Source organism: Elephas maximus, chromosome 11 (assembly GCF_024166365.1).
Source record: "Elephas maximus indicus isolate mEleMax1 chromosome 11, mEleMax1 primary haplotype, whole genome shotgun sequence".
NCBI classification, from domain to species: Eukaryota; Metazoa; Chordata; class Mammalia; order Proboscidea; family Elephantidae; genus Elephas; species Elephas maximus.
The window spans coordinates 24,806,397-24,828,065 of record NC_064829.1 but is presented as its reverse complement, the minus strand read 5'-3'; positions in this window follow the sequence as shown (position 1 = coordinate 24,828,065).

Here is a 21,669-nt window from a genome sequence, read left to right as displayed (position 1 = left end):
ATGTCTCTTGTAGGCAGCATATAGACGGATCTTGTTTTTTAATCCATTCTGCCACTGTCTGTCTCTTTATTGGTGCATTTAGTCCATTTACATTGAGGTTAATTATGGATAGGTATGAATTTAGTGCTATCATTTTGATGTCCTTTTTTGTGTGTTGACAGATTCTTTTTCCCACTTGATTTCATGTGCTGAGTAGATTTTCTTTATGTACTTTCCTTTCTTCATATTTGTTGTTGTTGATTTTGTTTCTGCTGAGTCTGTATTTTTCCCTTGTATTTTATTTTGATGAGTAGGATAGTTTGTCTCCTTTGTGGTTACCTTATTATGTATCCCTAATTTTCTGAATTTAAAACTAACTTTTATTTCTTTGTATCCCCGTATCTTTATTCCATATGTATGGTGTATGATTACATTTCTTAGTCCCTATTTATTATTTTAATGTTGTTTTTTTTTTTTTTTTCTTATTAATTCTTTTTTTTTTTTTTTTATAATAACTTTTATTAAGCTTCAAGTGAACGTTTACAAATCCAATCAGTCTGTCACATATAAGTTTACATACATCTCACTCCCTACTCCCACTTACTCTCCCCGTCTTGAGTCAGCCCTTTCAGTCTCTCCTTTCTTGACAATTTTGCCGGCTTCCCTCTCTCTCTATCCTCCCATCCCCCCTCCAGACAAGAGTTGCCAACACAATCTCAAGTGTACACCTGATATAATTAGCTCACTCTTCATCAGCGTCTCTCTCCCACCCGCTGACCAGTCCCTTTCATGTCTGATGAGTTGTCTTCAGGGATGGTTCCTGTCCTGTGTCAACAGAAGGTCTGGAGAGCATGACCGCCGGGATTCCTCCAGTCTCAGTCAGACCATTAAGTTTGGTCTTCTTATGAGAATTTGGGGTCTGCATCCCACTGCTCGCCTGCTCCCTCAGGGGTCCTCTGCTGAGCTCCCTGTCAGGGCAGTCATCGATTGTGGCCGGGCACCAACTAGTTCTTCTGGTCTCAGGATGATGTAGGTCTCTGGTTCATGTGGCCCTTTCTGTCTCTTGGGCTCTTAGTTGTCATGTGGGCTTGGTGTTCTTCATTTTCCTTTGCTCCAGGTGGGTTGAGACCAATTGCTGCATCTTAGATGGCTGCTTGTTAGCATTTAAGACCCCAGACGCCACATTTCAAAGTGGGATGCAGAATGATTTCATAATAGAATTATTTTGCCAATTGACTTAGAAGTCCCCGCAAACCATGTTCCCCAGACCCCCGCGCTTGCTCCGCTGACCTTTGAAGCATTCATTTTATCCCGGAAACTTCTTTGCTTTTGGTCCAGTCCAATTGAGCTGACCTTCCATGTATTGAGTGTTGTCTTTCCCTTCACCTAAAGCAGTTCTTATCTACTGATTAATCAATAAAAAAACCCTCTCCCACCCTCCCTCCCTCCCCCCCTCGTAACCACAAAAGTATGTGTTCTTCTCAGGTTTACTATTTCTCAAGATCTTATAATAGTGGTCTTATACAGTATTTGTCCTTTTGCCTCTGACTCATTTCGCTCAGCATAATGCCTTCCAGGTTCCTCCATGTTATGAAATGTTTCAGAGATTCGTCACTGTTCTTTATCGATGCGTAGTATTCCATTGTGTGAATATACCACAATTTATTTACCCATTCATCCGTTGATGGACACCTTGGTTGCTTCCAACTTTTTGCTATTGTAAACAGAGCTGCAATAAACATGGGTGTGCATATATCTGTTTGTATGAAGGCTCTTGTATCTCTAGGGTATATTCCGAGGAGTGGGATTTCTGGGTTGTATGGTAGTTCTATTTCTAACTGTTTAAGATAACGCCAGATAGATTTCCAAAGTGGTTGTACCATTTGACATTCCCACCAGCAGTGTATGAGAGTTCCAATCTCTCCGCAGCCTCTCCAACATTTATTATTTTGTGTTTTTTGGATTAATGCCAGCCTTGCTGGTGTGAGATGGAATCTCATCGTAGTTTTAATTTGCATTTCTCTAATGGCTAATGATCGAGAGCATTTTCTCATGTATCTGTTGGCTGCCTGAATATCTTCTTTAGAGAAATGTGTGTTCATATCCTTTGCCCACTTCTTGATTGGGTTGTTTGTCTTTTTGTGGTTGAGTTTTGACAGAATCATGTAGATTTTAGAGATCAGGCGCTGGTCGGAGATGTCATAGCTGAAAATTCTTTCCCAATCTGTAGGTGGTCTTTTTACTCTTTTGGTGAAGTCTTTAGATGAGCATAGGTGTTTGATTTTTAGGAGCTCCCAGTTATCGGGTTTCTCTTCATCATTTTTGGTAATGTTTTGTATTCTGTTTATACCTTGTATTAGGGCTCCTAGGGTTGTCCCAATTTTTTCTTCCATGATCTTTATCGTTTTAGTCTTTATGTTTAGGTCTTTGATCCACTTGGAGTTAGTTTTTGTGCATGGTGTGAGGTATGGGTCCTGTTTCATTTTTTTGCAAATGGATATCCAGTTATGCCAGCACCATTTGTTAAAAAGGCTGTCTTTTCCCCAGTTAATTGACACTGGTCCTTTGTCAAATATCAGCTGCTCATACGTGGATGGATCTATGTCTGGGTTCTCAATTCTGTTCCATTGGTCTATGTGTCTGTTGTTGTACCAATACCAGGCTGTTTTGACTACTGTGGCTGTATAATAGGTTCTGAAGTCAGGTAAGGTGAGGCCTCCCACTTTCTTCTTCTTTTTCAGTAGTGCTTTGCTTATCCGGGGCTTTTTTCCCTTCCATATGAAATTGGTGATTTGTTTCTCTATCCCCTTAAAATATGACATTGGAATTTGGATCGGAAGTGCGTTAAATGTATAGATGGCTTTTGGTAGAATAGACATTTTTACTATGTTAAGTCTTCCTATCCATGAGCAAGGTATGTTTTTCCACTTAAGTATGTCCTTTTGAATTTCTTGTAGTAGAGCTTTGTAGTTTTCTTTGTATAGGTCTTTTACATCCTTGGTAAGATTTATTCCTAAGTATCTTACCTTCTTGGGGGCTACCGTGAATGGTATTGATTTGGTTATTTCCTCTTCGGTGTTCTTTTTGTTGATGTAGAGGAATCCAAGTGATTTTTGTATGTTTATTTTATAACCTGAGACTCTGCCAAACTCTTCTATTAGTTTCAGTAGTTTTCTGGAGGATTCCTTAGGGTTTTCTGTGTATATAATCATGTCATCTGCAAATAGTGATAACTTTACTTCTTCCTTGCCAATCCGGATACCTTTTATTTCTTTGTCTAGCCTGATTGCCCTGGCTAAGACTTCCAACACGATGTTGAATAAGAGCGGTGATAAAGGGCATCCTTGTCTGGTTCCCGTTCTCAAGGGAAATGCTTTCAGGTTCTCTCCATTTAGAGTGATATTGGCTGTTGGCTTTGCATAGATGCCCTTTATTATGTTGAGGAATTTTCCTTCAATTCCTATTTTGGTAAGAGTTTTTATCATAAATGGGTGTTGGACTTTGTCAAATGCCTTTTCTGCATCAATTGATAAGATCATGTGGTTTTTGTCTTTTGTTTTATTTATGTGATGGATTACATTAATGGTTTTTCTGATATTAAACCAGCCTTGCATACCTGGTATAAATCCCACTTGATCAGGGTGAATTATTTTTTTGATGTGTTGTTGGATTCTATTGGCTAGAATTTTGTTGAGGATTTTTGCATCAATGTTCATGAGGGATATAGGTCTATAATTTTCTTTTTTTGTAATGTCTTTACCTGGTTTTGGTATCAGGGAGATGGTGGCTTCATAGAATGAGTTGGGTAGTATTCCGTCATTTTCTATGCTTTGGAATACCTTTAGTAGTAGTGGTGTTAACTCTTCTCTGAAAATTTGGTAGAACTCTGCAGTGAAGCCGTCCGGGCCAGGACTTTTTTTTGTTGGGAGTTTTTTGATTACCGTTTCAATCTCTTTTTTTGTTATGGGTCTATTTAGTTGTTCTGCTTCTGAATGTGTTAGTTTAGGTAGGTAGTGTTTTTCAAGGAATTCAGCCATTTCTTCTAGGTTTTCAAATTTGTTAGAGTACAATTTTTCATAATAATCTGAAATGATTCTTTTAATTTCATTTGGTTCTGTTGTGATGTGGTCCTTCTCATTTCTTATTCGGGTTATTTGTTTCCTTTCCTGTATTTCTTTAGTCAGTCTAGCCAATGGTTTATCAATTTTGTTAATTTTTTCAAAGAACCAGCTTTTGGCTTTGTTAATTCTTTCAATTGTTTTTCTGTTCTCTAATTCATTTAGTTCAGCTCTAATTTTTATTATTTGTTTTCTTCTGGTGCCTGATGGATTCTTTTGTTGCTCACTTTCTATTTGTTCAAGTTGTAGGGACAGTTCTCTGATTTTGGCTCTTTCTTCTTTTTGTATTTGTGCATTTATTGATATAAATTGACCTCTGAGCACTGCTTTTGCTGTGTCCCAGAGGTTTTGATAGGAAGTATTTTCATTCTCGTTGCATTCTATGAATTTCCTTATTCCCTCCTTGATGTCTTCTATAACCCAGTCTTTTTTCAGGAGGGTATTGTTCATTTTCCAAGTATTTGATTTCTTTTCCCTCGTTCTTCTGTTATTGATCTCTAGTTTTATTGCCTTGTGGTCTGAGAAGATGCTTTGTAATATTTCGATGTTTTGGACTCTGCAAAGGTTTGTTTTATGACCTAATATGTGGTCTATTCTAGAGAATGTTCCATGTGCACTAGAAAAAAAAGTATATTTTGCAGCAGTTGGGTGGAGAGTTCTGTATAAGTCAATGAGGTCAAGTTGGTTGATTTTTGTAATTAGATCTTCCGTGTCTCTGTTGAGCTTCTTACTGGATGTCCTGTCCTTCTCTGAAAGGGGTGTGTTGAAGTCTCCTACTATAATTGTGGAGGTATCTATCCTGCTTTTCAGTTCTGTTAAAATTTGATTTATATATCTTGCAGCCCTGTCATTGGGTGCGTAAATATTTAATATGGTTATGTCTTCCTGATCAATTGTCCCTTTTATCATTATATAGTGTCCTTCTTTATCCTTTGTGGTGGATTTAAGTCTAAAGTCTATTTTGTCAGAAATTAATATTGCTACTCCTCTTCTTTTTTGCTTATTGTTTGCTTGATATACTTTTTTCCATCCTTTGAGTTTTAGTTTGTTTGTGTCTCTAAGTCTAAGGTGTGTCTCTTGTAGGCAGCATATAGATGGATCGTGTTTCTTTATCCAGTCTGTGACTCTCTGTCTCTTTATTGGTGCATTTAGTCCATTTACATTCAGGGTAATTATAGATAAATAAGTTTTTAGTGCTGTCATTTTGATGCCTTTTTATGTGTGTTGTTGACAATTTCATTTTTCCACATACTTTTTTGTGCTGAGGCGTTTTTCTTAGTAAATTGTGAGATCCTCACTTTCATAGTGTTTGACTTTATGTTAGTTGAGTCGTTATGTTTTTCTTGGTTTTTGTCTTGAGTTATAGAGTTGTTATACCTTTTTGTGGTTACCTCATTATATACCCCTATTTTTCTAAGTAAAAACCTAACTTGTATTGTTCTATATCGCCTTGTATCACTCTCCATATGGCAGTTCAATGCCTCCTGTATTTAGTCCCTCTTTTTGATTATTGTCATCTTTTACCTATTGACTTCCATGATTCCCTGTTATGTGTATTTTTTTTTAATTAATCTTAATTTGTTTGTTTTTGTGATTTCCCTATTTGAGTTGATATCAGGACGTTCTGTTTTGTGACCTTGTGTTGTGCTGATATCTGATATTATTGGTTCTCTGACCAAACAATATCCTTTAGTATTTCTTGTATCTTTGGTTTGGTTTTTGCAAATTCTCTAAACTTGTGTTTGTCTGTAAATATCTTAATTTCGCCTTCATATTTCAGAGAGAGTTTTGCTGGATATATGATCCTTGGTTGGCAGTTCTTCTCCTTCAGTGTTCTGTATATGTCGTCCCATTCCCTTCTTGCCTGCATGGTTTCTGCTGAGTAGTCAGAACATATTCTTATTGATTCTCCCTTGAAGGAAACCTTTCTTTTCTCCCTGGCTGCTTTTAAAATTTTCTGTTTATCTTTGGTTTTGGTGAGTTTGATGATAATATGTCTTGGTGTTTTTCTTTTTGGATCAATCTTAAATGGGGTTCGATGAGCATCTTGGATAGATATCCTTTCGTCTTTCATGATGTCAGGGAAGTTTTCTGTCAGAAGTTCTTCAACTATTTTCTCTGTGTTTTCTGTCCCCCCTCCCTGTTCTGGGACTCCAATCACCCGCAGGTTATCCTTCTTGATAGAGTCCCACATAATTCTTAGGGTTTCTTCATTTTTTTTAATTCTTTTATCTGATTTTTTTTCAGCTATGTTGGTGTTGATTCCCTGGTCCTCCAGATGTCCCAGTCTGCATTCTAATTGCTCGAGTCTGCTCCTCTGACTTCCTAGTGTGTTGTCTAATTCTGTTATTTTATTGTTAATCTTTTGGATTTCTACATGTTGTCTCTCTATGGATTCTTGCAACTTATTAATTTTTCCAGTATGTTCTTGAATAATCTTTTTGAGTTCTTCAACAGTTTTATCAGTGTGTTCCTTGGCTTTTTCTGCAGATATCCTAATTTCATTTGTGATATCATTAAGCATTCTGTAAATTAGTTTTTTATATTCTGTATCTGATAATTCCAAAATTGTATCTTCATTTGGGAAAGATTTTGATTCTTTTGTTTGGGGAGTTGGAGAAGCTGTCACGGTCTGCTTCTTTAAGTGGTTTGATATGGATTGTTGTCTCCGAGCCATCACTGGGAAACTAGTTTTTCCAGAAAATCCGCTAAAAAAAAACTGCAGTCAGATCCCTATCAGAGTTCTCCCTCTGGCTCAGGCTATTCAGAAGTTAATGAAGCCGCCTGGGGAGGGTGGGGGAGGGAACAGAGAGATAGGAGAGTAGCACCTCAGAATATAGGCAGAGTTGCTTGTCTTGCTTGGAAAGACTATTATATCTGAGATTCCCGCGGGCGCGTCGCCTATGTGTGCTGTCTGTGTGGAGATTGCCCCCGGGGGGTCTGGCCCGCTGGAGTCACGGTCAGATCCTCTGCTTCCAGCCCCACGCCCAGCGTCAAGGCTCCCCTACTGGGACGGTGCACTCTCGACTCCAAAATCAGTCGCTGCCTCCCGGGGACTTCTCGTCCCTCCAGCCGCGTGGCCGTGCCGCCCCCGTGAACCAGGTGGGCCCCCTCCCGGGGTTAGTTCAGATGGGTGGAGTAGCTCCCCGTGCTTGTGCCGCGACCGAGTGTCCCGGCTGGAACGCTGTTCTCCCCGCTCCAATACCAGTCGCTGCCTCCCGGGGACTTCTCCTACCGGCTGCGTCCCACGCCGCCCGCGCGACCCGGATGGTCACCTTCCCGGGGTTAGTTCAGGGGGTGGAGCAACTCTCCGTGTTTATGGCGTACCTGCGTGCAGTCCAAATCCCTGTGGGACGGTTCCCCGGCTCGGGTGCTGCTCTTTCTGCTCCAAGATCAGTCACTGCCTCCCGGGGACTTCTCCTAACGGCTGCGTCCCACGCCGCCCGTGGAACCGGCTAGTCCCCCTCCCGGGGTTAGTTCAGGGGGGTGGAGCAGGTCTCTGTGCTTGTTCCGTACCTGACTGGTATGCTGGCTCCAGGCTCTGGAAACAATCGCTGCTTCCCCGTATTAGTTCGTTCTCCGTCTCTAAATCTGTGTTTGTTGTTCAGGGTTCGTAGATTGTTATGTATGTGATCGATTCACTTGTTTTTCCGTGTCTTTGTTGTAAGAGGGATCCGAGGTAGCGTCTGCCTAGTCCGCCATCTTGGCTCCGCCTCTCTTGTGTTGTGTTGTTTTATATAATAACATTGCTGTTACCTTGTTTTGGGCTTTTTTTTTTTTGTAATCTTCCTTTGTTATTTTGGATTTCCTTGTCTGGGTTGACTTCTGGTTGCTCTGCCCAGTTTTCTAGTCTTGGGTTGCTACCTGGTATTATTGATTTTCTAACCAAAGAACTCCCTTTGGTATTTCTTGTAGTTTTGGTTTGGTTTTTATGAATTCCCTAAACTTGTGTTTATCTGGAAATGTCTTAATTTCACCTTCATATTTAAGAGACAGTTTTGCTGGATATATGATTCTTGGCAGGCAATTTTTTCCTTCAATTTTTTTTAAATATGTCATCGCTTTGCCTCCTTGCCTGCATGGTTTCTGCTGAGTAGTCTGAGCTTGTTCTTATTGGCTCTCTTTTGTAGGTGACTTTTCGTTTATCCCTCGCTGCTCTTATAATTCTCTCTTTATCTTTGGTTTTGGCAAGCTTGATTATAATATGTCTTGGTGACTTTCTTTTAGCATCTACCTTATGTGGAGCTCGATGAGCATCTTGGATAGCTATCTTCTCATCTTTCACAATATCAGGGAAGTGTTCTGCAACAAATCTTCAACAATTTTCTCTGTGTTTTCTGTTATCCCTCCCTGTTCTGGTACTCCAATCACTCGTAGGTTATTTCTCTTGATAGAGTCCCACGTAATTCGTAAGGTTTCTTCATTTTTTAAAATTTTTCTACCTGATTTTTCTTCAAATATATTAGTGCTAAGTGATTTATCTTCGAGTTCAGAAATTCTGGCTTCTACTTGTTCACTTCCGCTCGTCTGACTTTCTACTGAGTTGTCTAATTTTGTAATTTTATTGTTAATCTTCCGAATTTCTGATTGCTGTCTGTCTATGGATTTTTCCAGCTTATTAAACTTTTCATTATGTTCCTGAATAATCTTTCCAATTTCTTTATTTGCTTTATCTGTGTGTTCCTTGGCTTGTTCTGCATATTGCCTCATTTCCTTCCTGATGTCTTGAAGGGTTCTGTATATTAAACTTTTGTATTCTGTCTCTGGTAACTCCAGTAATGCACATTCATCTAGAAGATCCCTGGATTGTTTGTTTTGAGAGCCTGTTGAGGTGATCATGATCTGTTTCTTTATGTGACTTGGTATTGGCTGTTGTCTCCGAGCCATCTATAAGTTATTATATTAGTTTATGCTTGCTTACTGTGAAGTAGCTGCTTGCTTTGCTTTGTTTTGGTATACCCGTATGGGTTGTTTCAGTGAGCTGGCATATTTTCACATTTGGAGCTCTGACGTCCTGTCCCTAGCTGGCTAGAGCTGTTATCAGGTATATCAGTCCAGGAGTCCATTCAGTTTTCTTGTATGAATTCAGCTCAGGTTTCCGGGTAGCTGATCATTAAGTGTGTGGTACATGCTCTGTCCTACAGTCTTAGAGGGGTAGGGGTGATTGGCATATATACCAGTGCCTGATTCCAGCAGGTGGTCATGCTCTGAACAAAGCAGGGGCCTGAGAACCAACCTCCAAGTGTCTCTGAAGAAAACGCATCTCTGTTCCCTAGAGTGTGCTGGGGGGTGGGTTCTGCAGAGGGACCATGGGCACCCAACGTTTTTGATTGTAAGGACTGGGAGGTACCAGTTATCTTTTGACTCCTATTGTGAGTGGCTGGGTGTCCTGAGTGGAGGTATCAGTCCTTAGGTCCCTGATGTGGGTAGGTGAGGACATTTTTTAGTAGGCAAAGCAATGTCAGACGTGAAATACCCACCTCTCTACTGCACAAGTGAAATGGTTGGAGTTTTCCAACAAGGGCATATTCTCCCGAAATAGGCCCATACAGGTCCATGCAGAAGGGAAAGGTGTGCAAGGTCCACGGACGGTTTATGCCTGGACAGGAGCTGCTTCTGTCCTGAGCTCCCCCAGTTAATGGAGATAGCAAATTATCTTTTCCCCCCAGTTGCAAATCTTTTCCTTCCCAAAGCTGGGAGGATGGCTCTAGGTGCTCACCAGGGTCTATCTCAGGGCCAGCAATTCAACCACTGATGCCGGCTTGGGAGTGGGGGGGTGGCGCGGTAAAATATACGCAAGTACTTAGCTTTTGCCGAGAGCACCATTCCCCTCAGATTCAGGAGGCGTGAGTGGGCTGTGTGGCTGGCTGGTTCTCCCTGAGGAAACTGCGGCTGAACCCTAGTACCAGCCCGCTTCCACCGCCGCTCCGGAAATGGTGCCTGAGGGCTTCTCGCGATTTAGGTCTGGTAACTCCTTTCCACGTCTGAACGGTCGCTTCCTCCCCGTGCTTCTCAGTTCGTTGTCTAAGCTTGCCTTTGATGCTCAGGGCTCCCAGCTTGTCACAAATATACTCGTTTCACTTTTTTTTTCTGGTCTTTGTTGTAAAGAGGGCTTGCCGGAAGCATCTGTCTATTCCGCCATCTTTGCTCCTCCTCCTGTCTAATTTTCTTTTTTTGTGATGTCTTTGTGTGCCTTTCATTTTAGGGTTATGCTGGCTTCATAGAATGAATTTCGGAATATTCCTTCCTTTTCTGTGCTCTTAAATAGTTTTAAGTGGTATTAATGTGAGCTGTTCTCTTAATGTTTGGCAGTTTCCAGGGAAGCTGTCTAGGATTTTCGGGTTTTTGTTGTTGTTGAGTCTTTTTTTTTTTTTTTTTTTAATTATCTCTTAATCTCTTCTCGTGTCATGGGTCTGTTCAGATTTTCTATCTCAGTTTGTGTTAGTTTCAGCGTAGGTAGTGTGTTTCTAAAAATGTTCCAATTTCCTCTATAGTTTCTCAAATTTGTTGGAGCACAGTTTTTCATAGTAGCCTGTTATAATCCTTTTTATTTCAGTTAAGTCTGTTGTAATGTCTACCATCTCATTTCTTACTTGGTGTGTTTCCTCTTCCGTTTTTCTTTGTCAGTTAAGCCAGTGGTTTGTCGGTTTTGTTGATCTATACAAATAGCCAACTTTTGGTCTTGTAGATTTTTTCTATTGTTTTTCTCTTCTCTGTTTCATATGTTTTGGCTCTGATATTTATTATTTCCTTTTTTCTGATGGCTGTGGGGTTCTTTTGTGGGGTTCTCTTTCTATTTGTTTGAGTTGTAGAGCTATTGTTTTGATTTTGCCCTGTTTTTTGATGTATGTGTTTATTGCTATAAATTGTCCTCTGAGCACTGCCTTTGCTGTTTCCATTCCCATTTAATTCTAGAGATATTTGAATTCTCTCTTTGATTTCTTCTATTACCTCTTCGTTTTTAAGCAAGGTATTATTCAGTTTCCATGTGTTTGATTTTTTTTCCTTGGTCTTCTTGTTATTGATTTCTGCTTTTATGGCATTGTGATCAGAGAATATGCTCTGTAGTTTTTTGATGTTTTGGGTTTTATCGAGGTATACTTTGTGGCCTAAAATGTAGTCTATTCTCACATCCAAACTCCCTGAGGGACCAAATTACTGGGCTGAGGGCTGTGGGGACCATGGTTTCAGGGAACAACTAGCTCAATTGGCATAACATAGTGTATAAAAAAAATGTTCTACATTCTACTTTGGTGAGTAGCATCTGGGGTCTTAAAAGATTGCGATCAGCCATCTAAGATACTCCATTGCCCTCACCTCTTCTGGAGCAAGGGAGAGAGAAGAAAACCAAAGACAAAAGGCAAAGATTAGTCCAAAGGACTAAGGGACCACAACTACTACAGCCTCCACCAGACTGAGTCCAGCACAACTAGATGGTGCCTGGCTGCTACTACCAGCTGCTGTGACAGGGATCACAGTAGAGGGTCCCAGACAGAGCTAGAGAAAAATGTAGAACAAAACTCTAACTCTCAATAAAAGGTCAGACTTACTGACCAGACAAAGATTGGGGAAACCCTGAAAGTATGGTTCCTGGACAACCTTTTAGCTCTGTAATCACTCCTGTGGTTCACCCTTCAGCCAAAGCTTATACAGGCCCATAAAATAAAATGAGACTAAAGGGGCACACCAGCCCAGGGGCAAGGACTCGAAGGCAGGAAGGGGCAGAAAATCTGGTAATAGGGAACCCAAGTTCGAGAAGGGAGAGTGTTGACATATCGTGGGGCTGGTAATCGATGTTACAAAACAATATGTGTACTAACTGTTTAATGAGAAGCTAGTTTGTTCGGTAAACCTTCATCTAAAGTACAATAATTAAAAAAAAGATGTGGTCTATTCTGGAGAATGTTCCATGTGAATTGGAAAGAATGTATACTTTACATCCAGTGTATATTACACACTGGATGGAATGTTCTGTATATGTCTGTGAGATCAAATTGGTCGATTTTTGCCTTTAGATCTTTTGTATCTTTTTTGAGTTTTGTTCTAGATGCTCTGTCCTTTACTGTTATTGGTGTGTTGAAGACTCTTAGTATTATTGTGGAACTGTCTGTTTCTCTTTTCAGTGCTATTAGTTTTTTTTATATATTTCGAAGCCCTGTCATTGGGTGTTGTCTTAGTCACTTAGTGCTGCTGTAATGGAAATATTACAAATGGTTGGCTTTAACAAATTTATTCTGTCACAGTCTAGGAGGCTAGAAGTCTGAATTCAGAGTGCCAGCTCCAGGGGAAGGCTTTCTCTTTCTGTCGTTTCTGGAGGAAGGTCCTTGTCATCAGTCTTCCCTTGGTCTAGGAGCTTCTCCACGCAGGAACCTCAGATCCAAAGGACACACTTTGCTCCTGGCACTGCCTTCTTGGTGGTATGACGTTCCCATGTCTCTCTGCTCCCTTCTCTCTTTTATAACTCTAGAGAGATTGGCTCAAGACTCAATCTAATCTTATAGGTCAAGTCCTTCCTCATTAACGTAACTGCTGCTGATCCCATCTTATCAACATCATAGAGATAGGATTTAAAACACAAAGGAAAACCACATCAGGTTACAAAATGGTGAACAGTCACCCAATACTGGGAATCATGGCCCAGCCAAGTTGGCAGGTATTTTTTGGGGACACAGTTAAACCTATGACAGGCGTGTATATATTTATTCAGATTATGTCTTGGTGGATTGTCCATTTAATCATTATATAATGTACTTCCTTGTCTTTTATAGTGGATTTGGCCTCATTGTTTTTTTTAATCTGAGATTAGTTTTGCCACTCCTGCTTTTTTTTGGTTGCTGTTTGCTTGATATATATTTTTTATGTCCTTTGGTTTTTAATACATTTATGTCTTTGTGTCTAATTTTTGATCCATTCTGCCACTCTGTCTTTTTACTGGTGCATTTAAGTTATTTACATTTAGTGTGATTATCAGTAGGTTTTTTATGAGTTTATTGCTGTCATATTGTTGTGCATTTTTTTGTGGTGCTGATGTTTTCTTTGTTGCTTTTACTTTCCTTTGCTGAGTTCCTTTTGCTTGTGGACTTTCTTCTCTTTTTTTTTTATTATAATTTTTATACTTATTTAGTCTATGTTTTTCTTATTTTTATTCTAATGAGTGGGTTTGTTAATTTTCTTTGTGGTCACTTGAAATTTATCCTTATTTTCTGTGATGGTTAAACTTGTGTGTCACCTTGACTGGGCGATGATTCTCCATGGCTTGGCAGTTATGGTGTAGTTTGGCAATCATATAATGATGTAATTGTTTCCACAATGAAATACAATATAATGTGATCACCTCCACGATGGGTTCTGTTTCAGTAGCTGATCATTTGAAAGGGAGTTTCCTTGGGGGTGTGACCTGCATCCAATATAGGTGGAGTTTCTGGCAAGGCTCATGGGCTTTTGCTTGCTCTGCATCCTTCAGCTGGCTCCCGTTCATCTGACCTCTGGTTCTTGGGACTTGAGCTAGCAGCTTACCTGCTGATCTTAGGATTCATTGGCCTCCACAGTGTGTGAGCCTGATGTTCTGAACTTGGATTTGCCAGCCCCTGCGGCTACGCGAGCCAGGAGAATTCTCCAGCCTGACCCATAGACTTGGGACTTTTCAACCTCTACAACCACGTGAACCATTTCCTTGGCATAACCCTTCTCTCTCTCTGTATACATACATAATTGCTTCACTGGTTCTGCTTCTTTAGAGAACCCAGCCTAAGACATTTGTTACTGAGAGTAGTTTTAGAGAAACAAGATTGTAAGGATGTATTTTCTAAATTTCTGCTCAAGTCTGGTTAGTCTTAAAGATGTTGATGACCCTGCTTCTAGTAGTGGAGAGGGCACTGATAACCCATGGTGTGGGGTGGCAATAGAGATATACAAAATATCACCACCAATAGATCAAGTATTGGTGAGAAGTGAAGCTGTGGGTGATTGCATGTTTGGTACCTTTCTATAATTTTGTCATAACGAGAAGTATAAAGAAACTGGTTGGTTGGTCCTGCTTGTGCTAGACAAAATGGTGAAGGAAAGAGATGAGCTCTGGACTTCAGAGTCAAAGCTCAGGTACCACATAAATGACTTCAAGGTTTCTACTTTTCTCTTGAAAGAAAGCCTCATTTCTGGCAGTACTAGATCTGAAAAAAAAAACAAAAACCCACTGCCGTTGAGTTGTTACTGACTCGTAGTGACCCTGTAGGACACAGTAGAACTGCCCCTTAGGATTTCCAAGGAGTGCCTGGCAGATTCAAACTGCTGACTTCTTGGCTAGCAGCTGTAGTACTTAACCAGTACGCCACCAGGGTTTCCTGCTAGAGCTGATATTGCCAAAAACCAAACCCAGGGTCTTGTCATAAGTGTGGCTAAATTATAACACCAACTCAATTTCCAACCTCCAGTGGTGTCTGAAGTTGAAGTGAGGGCATTAATTGGGAAGAAATGGGATCCTGAAACTTGGGATGGGGATATGTGGGCAGATTATCAGGAAGCTGGGGATACTGGAGACATATGGTGGGGCGGACCCACGGTGGTAGTGGGTTGGTGGTTTTCTAGCTGCAGTAGTGTGGTGGGGGCCAGTGGGATGTATGGAATGTGGCATTCAGGGCTAGGTGGGAAGGAAGAAGATAAAGAGAAAAGAAAAAAAAGATAAAAAAATGAAAAAGTGGTATGGTGGGCACCATCAATTGGGGGCAGAACAGAACCAGTGTCTGGTGAGAAGGAAGGGGAGGTAATATAGTGGGCTATGTGGATGGGAGAAAGAAAAGAAAGAAAAAAAATGACGGTGTAGGGGAGGTGGGGGTGGTGCGGACCCAGGGCAGCAGTGGGCCAGTGAGTTGGTTGCTCTCTAGCCATGGTGGCAAGGCAGGGTCTGGCGGGAATGGGTGGAATGTGGTATACAGGACTATTTGGGAGAAAAGAGGAAAACAAGGAAGAGAGGGAAAAAAACTGGTGGCATGGTGTAGTGAGTAGGGTCAGGGTAGACCTGAGGGCTGGTGGGAAGGGCAGGGTGGTGACATTCAGGGCTAGGTCGGGAGGGCAAAAGAAAAGAAAGAAGAGGAAGAAAACAACAACAACAACAAAAAATGGTGCAGCGGGAGCTGGTGGGAAGCTGGGGAGGTAGTATATAGGGCTAGGTGGGAGGACGAAAGAAAAGAAAGAAGAGAAAAAAAAAAATGGAGCAGTGAGAGCCAGTGGGAAGCTGGGGAGGTGATGTGTGGGGCTAGCTGTGAAGGAGAAAGAAAAGGAAGAAATGGAAAAACAGAAAAAATTGGTGTGGTGGGACCAGCAGTTGGGGACAGGGTGAACTCCAGGTGGCAACAGTTTGGTGACGCTCTTTCCATGGTGGTGTGACAGGCCAGTGTGGATAGGGGATGCGACGTACAGTGCTCAGTGGGAAGCAGAAAAGGAAGAAAGAAAAAAGGAAATAAAATAAAAATAAAAACCTCGTGGTGTGATAAGGTTGGCAAGTGGGGGCAGGGTAGACCCGAGGGCCAGTGGGAAGGGAGAGGAGGTGTTGTTTGAGGTAGGCAGGAGGGAGAAAGAAAACAAAGAAGATAAAAAAAAAACAGAAAACAATGGCAGTACAGCAGGTGCCGGTGGGTGGGGGTGGACCAGACCGTGGGTGGCAGCTGGCCAGTGGGTTGGGGGACTCTCATTGTGGATGCTGGTGGTGGGGGTTCTGGGATGGGGGGGGGTTCTTGTGTCAACTCACCAGAAGGAGGAGTTATGGGAAAATGTGTTTCTCTGGTTACTGGGTGCCTTGTCTCCTGTTGGGAGCTCTGTGAAGTTGCCTTCCCATACTCCCTGCCTGGGGTTGTTGCTGGCTGTGTTCCAGTGTGGCGATGCTGTGCTGTGTTAGTTGGCAGGGGACCTCTGCTCCATATCTCTTCTAATTCTGTTTTCTGTCAGTTTCTTCTTCCATTTGATATTTGACCTAATTCTTTATCCCTTCATTTGCTGCTTAGAGTTCCAAGACTGATGTTTGTATCTTTTCAGCCTAGTTTTTTTGAGTCTTTGCTGCAGAGGGGCAGCATGGTGCATCTGTCTAGGGTGCCTTGTTGGCTCTGCCCTCTGGTTTGATTTCTTAACTGCTGCTTCCATGGGCGTTGTTTGTGGATCCAAGTAAAATGAAATCCTTGACAGCTTTTAAAAATTGTATTGACTAATCATAGTCATGTCTTCTGTGTTTTGCCTTTTAGAAGAATGTAGAACACTGTGGTCAAGCTGATTCCAACTCGTAGCTACCCTGTAGGACAGAGGAGCAGAACTTCCCCGTAGGGTTTCCAAGGAGTGACTGGTGGATTCAAACTGCCGACCTTTTTGTTAAAAGCCGTAGCTCTTAACCACTGTGCCACCAGGTCTCCTTTTGCCTAAATTACTGTAAAGAATGAAAACCAGTAAACATGTTTAAAACAGAATATTATAGCAGAAAGATCCAAAGATACTATTTAAATGAGAACTTCTCAAAATCTTCTATCAAAGCGTGCCAAATGCTAGTCAAGAACACTTGTTTACTACCATAAAATTGAAACTCTTATGTAAATATTCAGGCATCGTTTCAACTCCATAGTATATAACAGTTTCTTGTTTTAATGAAATAAATATAACTAGTAAATATAAATTGCTCCCTAGATCTGTTAATACAGTTAGCTTTCTGAGAATATTTATAAGATTGTGGCTTTTGAATACTCATATGGGTATCCTAGATTGAGAAGCATAAAACCTTTACCTCATTTTATAGACAAGGGGATTGGTAGCACAGAGAGATAATGTCATTTGCTCAAGTTCTCTTAAGTGTGCATCTAGTGTTACCCTATTCCATTGTGACTCCCAAGAGTATAATTTGGTGAAGTGATTTATGATCAGAAGAAGCTATATTTCCAGCCTCATTTCCTCTTGAGTGTGGTTAGGTGAAAAACCTTGGGAGTTGTCCTTGACTCTTTCTCCATAATCCAGTCTGTCACCAGATCCTGGCATCTCTACCTTTGAAATATATCCAGAATCTGGCTCTTTCTCATGACCTCTTAAATGAATACTTTCTTTAATAAGAACCAGCACAAAACTGGTTTCTGTGAGGCTAAGGCCCAACTTCTCCAAGCTGCTGTACTACTCCATCATCTCTAACACCAACTATTCCTCCTCCCCTCAATACCCTTCCATGCATCTCTGGATTCGGTAATTTGCTGCAATACCTGACAGAACTCACGAACTGCACATACAATTAAGTGGTTTACTGGGGGGAAGTAACAGATTACAACTCAAATCAAGATCAACTTGGAAGTAACTGGATACAACTCAGGAGATTGGATGCAGTCTGTCAATCAGGACAGCTCTCTCAGCTCCTCACTGTCCTGCTAGCAGGCCCTACTCTTGGCCATGCATGGCTCTCTGCCCTTGGCTGCCGCTGTGCTGCTGGCTCCCGGGCTTCTGCTCTGCCCTGCTCCAGCAAGTGTTACAGCTATTTTGGCTCTGCCAGCAAGCACCTGGAGGCACTCCATTCTGTCAGCAAGCCTGCTGCCCGAAGGCTCTTAGGTTTCTCTCAGCTCTCTCTCACTCAGGGCAGCAAGCCCACTGCAGCCATCTAACGGTACTGCTGCGGCCAGTACTGCTGCGGCCGGTACTGCTGTCGCTGGTACTGCTGTGCTGTCTCATGCCACCTTGCACCGCTTCGTGCTGTCTTCAGTGTTATAGCTCTTTAACTGTATTGCAGCTCTTTTAGAAGGTTTCCTTCTCTCACCCTTTCTGCTTCTCTAAAAATCTCTGTTTTGTTGGTTGCCTATAAGCAAGCTCTTTATCAATTTCAAGGCATGGCCTTTCCAACCAGACCGTGAACTGACCAATCCCCTTGGTACACCACAATCATTTTATTTGCATAGCAACTGACCAATTCCTGCAAAGTCGTACCCTATTTGCACTCTAGTAAACTAACTGATCTCTTTGCAAGACTGTGGCCTAGCCAGTCATTTTGGCAGAATTATAAACCCAAGGTTAGAAGGGCCATATAGAAGAGAAACCTGTTAAACTGCACCTCTGTTGCCATCACACCATCTCAAGACATTATCATTTTTCAACCTGGACCACTACTACTGACTCTTTTTTTAAAAATAATTTTATTGTGTTAAGATATATATGACAAAAAATTTGCCACATTAGCAATTTTGAAGTGTACAATTCAGTGACATTAGTTACATTCACCATGTTGCACAACAATTACCATTTTCTATTTCCAGAAATTTTTCATCATCCCAAACAGAAATTCTAGTATCCATTAAGCAATAATTCCCTATTCCATCCTTCCATCAACCCCCTGGTAACCAGTAATAAACTTGTTTCTATGCATTTGCCTATACTAGATATTTCATGTAACTAGGATCATACAGTATTAGCTCTTTTGTGTCTGACTTATTTCACTCAGCATAATGTTTTCAATGGTCATCCATGTCTTAGCATGTATCAGAATTTTATTTTTCTTTATAGTTGAATAATATACCATTGTATATATACATATACCACAGTATTTACCCATTTGCCTGTTGTTGGTCACTTGGGTTGTTTTCACCTTTTGGCAATTTTGCATAATGCTGCAGTGAACATTTGTATAAATACATTTGTTTGAATTCCTGATTTCAAGTCTCTTGAGTATATACTAAGAATGAAATTCCTGGATCCTATGGTAAATCTGTGTTTAACTTTTTAAGGAGACATCAAACTTCTTTCCATTTTACATACCCACCAGCAGTGCACGAGCGTTCCAGTTTCTCCACATTCTCATCAGTACTTACTATTTTCTATTTTTATAATAGCCGCCTAGAAAAGTTGAAGTGATATCTTATTGTGTTTTGATTTGCATTTCCCTAATGATGTTGAGCACCTTTTCATGTGCCTATTGGCCATTTGTGTATCTTCTTTGGAGGAATGTCTATTTAAGTCTTTTGCCCATTTTTTCTTTTAATTGGTTGTTGTTGTTAGGTGTAGACGAGTCGCTTGAGACTCATAGTGACCCTGTGTACAACAGAACAAAACACTGCCCAGTCCTGCACCATCCTTATGACCGTTGATATTCTTGAGTCCATTGTTGCAGCCACTGTGTCAGTCCATCTCATTGAGGTTCTTCCTCTTTTTTGCTGACCCTCTGCTTTAACCAAGATGATGTCCTTCTCCAGGGACTGGTCCCTCCTAATAACATGTTCAGAGTATGTGAGATGAAGCTTGCCGTCCTCGCTTCTAAAGAGCATTCTGGCTGTACAGTTCTTCCAAGGTGGATTTGTTTGTTCTTTTGGCAGTCCATTGTATATTCAGTATTCTTTGCTAGCACCATAATTCAAAGGCGTCAATTCTTCGGTCTTCCTTATTCATTGCCCAGCTTTCACATGCATATGAGGGGGTTGAAAATACGTAGGCTTGGGTCAGGCGCACTTTAGTCCTTAAGGTGACATCTTTACTTTTTAACATTTTAAAGAGGTCTTTTTTAGCCAATGTACCCATTGCAGTGTGGGCTTTGATTTTTTGACTGTTGATTCTGTGGGTGTTGATTGTGGATCCAACTGAAATGAAATCACTGACAACTTCAATCTTTTCTCTGTTTATCATGATGTTGCTTATTGGTCCAGTTGTGAGAATTTTTGTTTACTTTATGTTGAGGTGTAATCCAAAGAGAAGACTGTAGTCTTTGATCTTCATTAGTAAGAGCTTCAAGTTCTCTTCGCTTTCAGCAAGCAAGATTGTATCAGCTGCATATTGCAGTTATCGATGCCCGTTTTTCTTCCTATAGTCCCGCTTCTTGGATTATTTGCTCAGTGTACAGATCGAATAAATATTGTGAAAGGATACAACCCTGACACACACCTTTCCTGATTTCAAACCACGCAGTATCCCTTGTTCTGTTTGAACTACTGCCTCTCGATCTGTGTACATGTTCCTCATGAGCACATGCCTATTCTGGATATTAAACCCTTATCCCATATATGATCCCTAAATATTTTCTCTGATTCTTTACTTTCTTGATGAAGTCCTTTGATGCATAAAAGCCTTTATTTTAATGAAGTCCAGTTTATTAATTTTTTCTTATGATTTTTGGTGTCATATCTAAGAATCCATTGTTAAAAACGAGTTATCGAAGATTTGCCCCTATGTATTTTCTTCTTAGTGTTTTGTAGTTTAAGGTCTTAAATTTAGGCCATTGATCCATTTTGAGTTAATTTTTTAGATATCATGTGAGTTCTGCTACAGATTATTAAATGGCTTCCCTGTTTCCACCTTTGCCGCCCATAGGTTACTGTAAGGTCTTTTCTGTTCATAACCCTTCAGTCTTACTCACATTTTATTCAGTGAAGTGAATGTCCTTCCCATGATCTTCAGGGTCTTCCATAATCTGCCTCTCTCTTAGAGATTGAAATGTGCCCTGCCAAAAAATACGCTTAAAAGTCCCGACCCCTAAACTTGTAAATGTGACCTTGTTTGAAAATAGGGTTTTCTTTTGTTATGTTAATGAAGCCATGTTGGAGGAGTGTGGGTTCCAGACTTAATCCCTTCTGAGTGGTATCTTATAAAAAAAGGGAGAACAGACACAGAGAGATACACATGGGGGAAGAAACCATTTGAAGATCTGCCTACAAGCCAAGGAATGACCAGGGCTACTAACATGGAAGGACCCTCCTCTAGAACCAGTGCCCTGACGTAGACTTTTAGCCTCCATGACTTTGAGACAATAAATTTCTTTTCTTTAAAGACACCCACTTTTGGTGTTTTTGTTACTGTAGCACTAGGAAACTAAAATAGACTTTGACACCAGAATTGGGGTGCTGCTATTACATATACCTAAAAACATGGAAGGGGCTTTGGGGTTGGGTAATGGGTGGAGCCTGGAAAAGTTTTGAAGTGCTTGGCCGTAAGAGCGTAGATTGTTTTGAAGAGACTGTTGGTAGAATTATGAGCGATTCTGATGAGGGCTCAGAAAGAATCGACAGCTGTGGTGAAAGCTTTCTGTTGTCACAAATAGAATGTTGGTGGAAATGTGGATGTTATATGTGCTTCTGGTGAGGCCTTAAAAGGAAATGATGATCCCAGGAGTAGTTCAGAGGTCAACAGGACTGACAGAAGGAGGATGAGTGGGTGGGGGGCAGGACTGTCAGAAGAAGCACAGGGGGGCAGGACTGTCAGAGGGAGCAGAGGGGTCAAGACTGTCCGGAGGAGCACAGGGGGCATTACTATTGCTTCTTCAGTTTCAAAGGGTGGGCCCATGGTCTCAGTTTCAAAGGGTTGGGCCATCACCTTGGTTCTGGAGAGTGGGGTGGCTTGTCAGTGGGCTGAGAGAAAGGTGCTGCCCAAGGCTGAGGGTGCAGGGCCACCAACCTGATGGGCTAGGAAAATAGAGCCTTTGCCCAAAGCTGAGGGGCCAGGGCCTGCGTTGAGGTGGGCCTAGAAAACAAGTCTGATGCCTAGGGCTGAAGGACCCCTGCCCAGAGTCTGAAGGGTGGGGTGGGGCTGATGCCCAGAAGGTTCTGGAGAGCAGGGGATTTCTTCAACTCTTGAGAGCTAATGA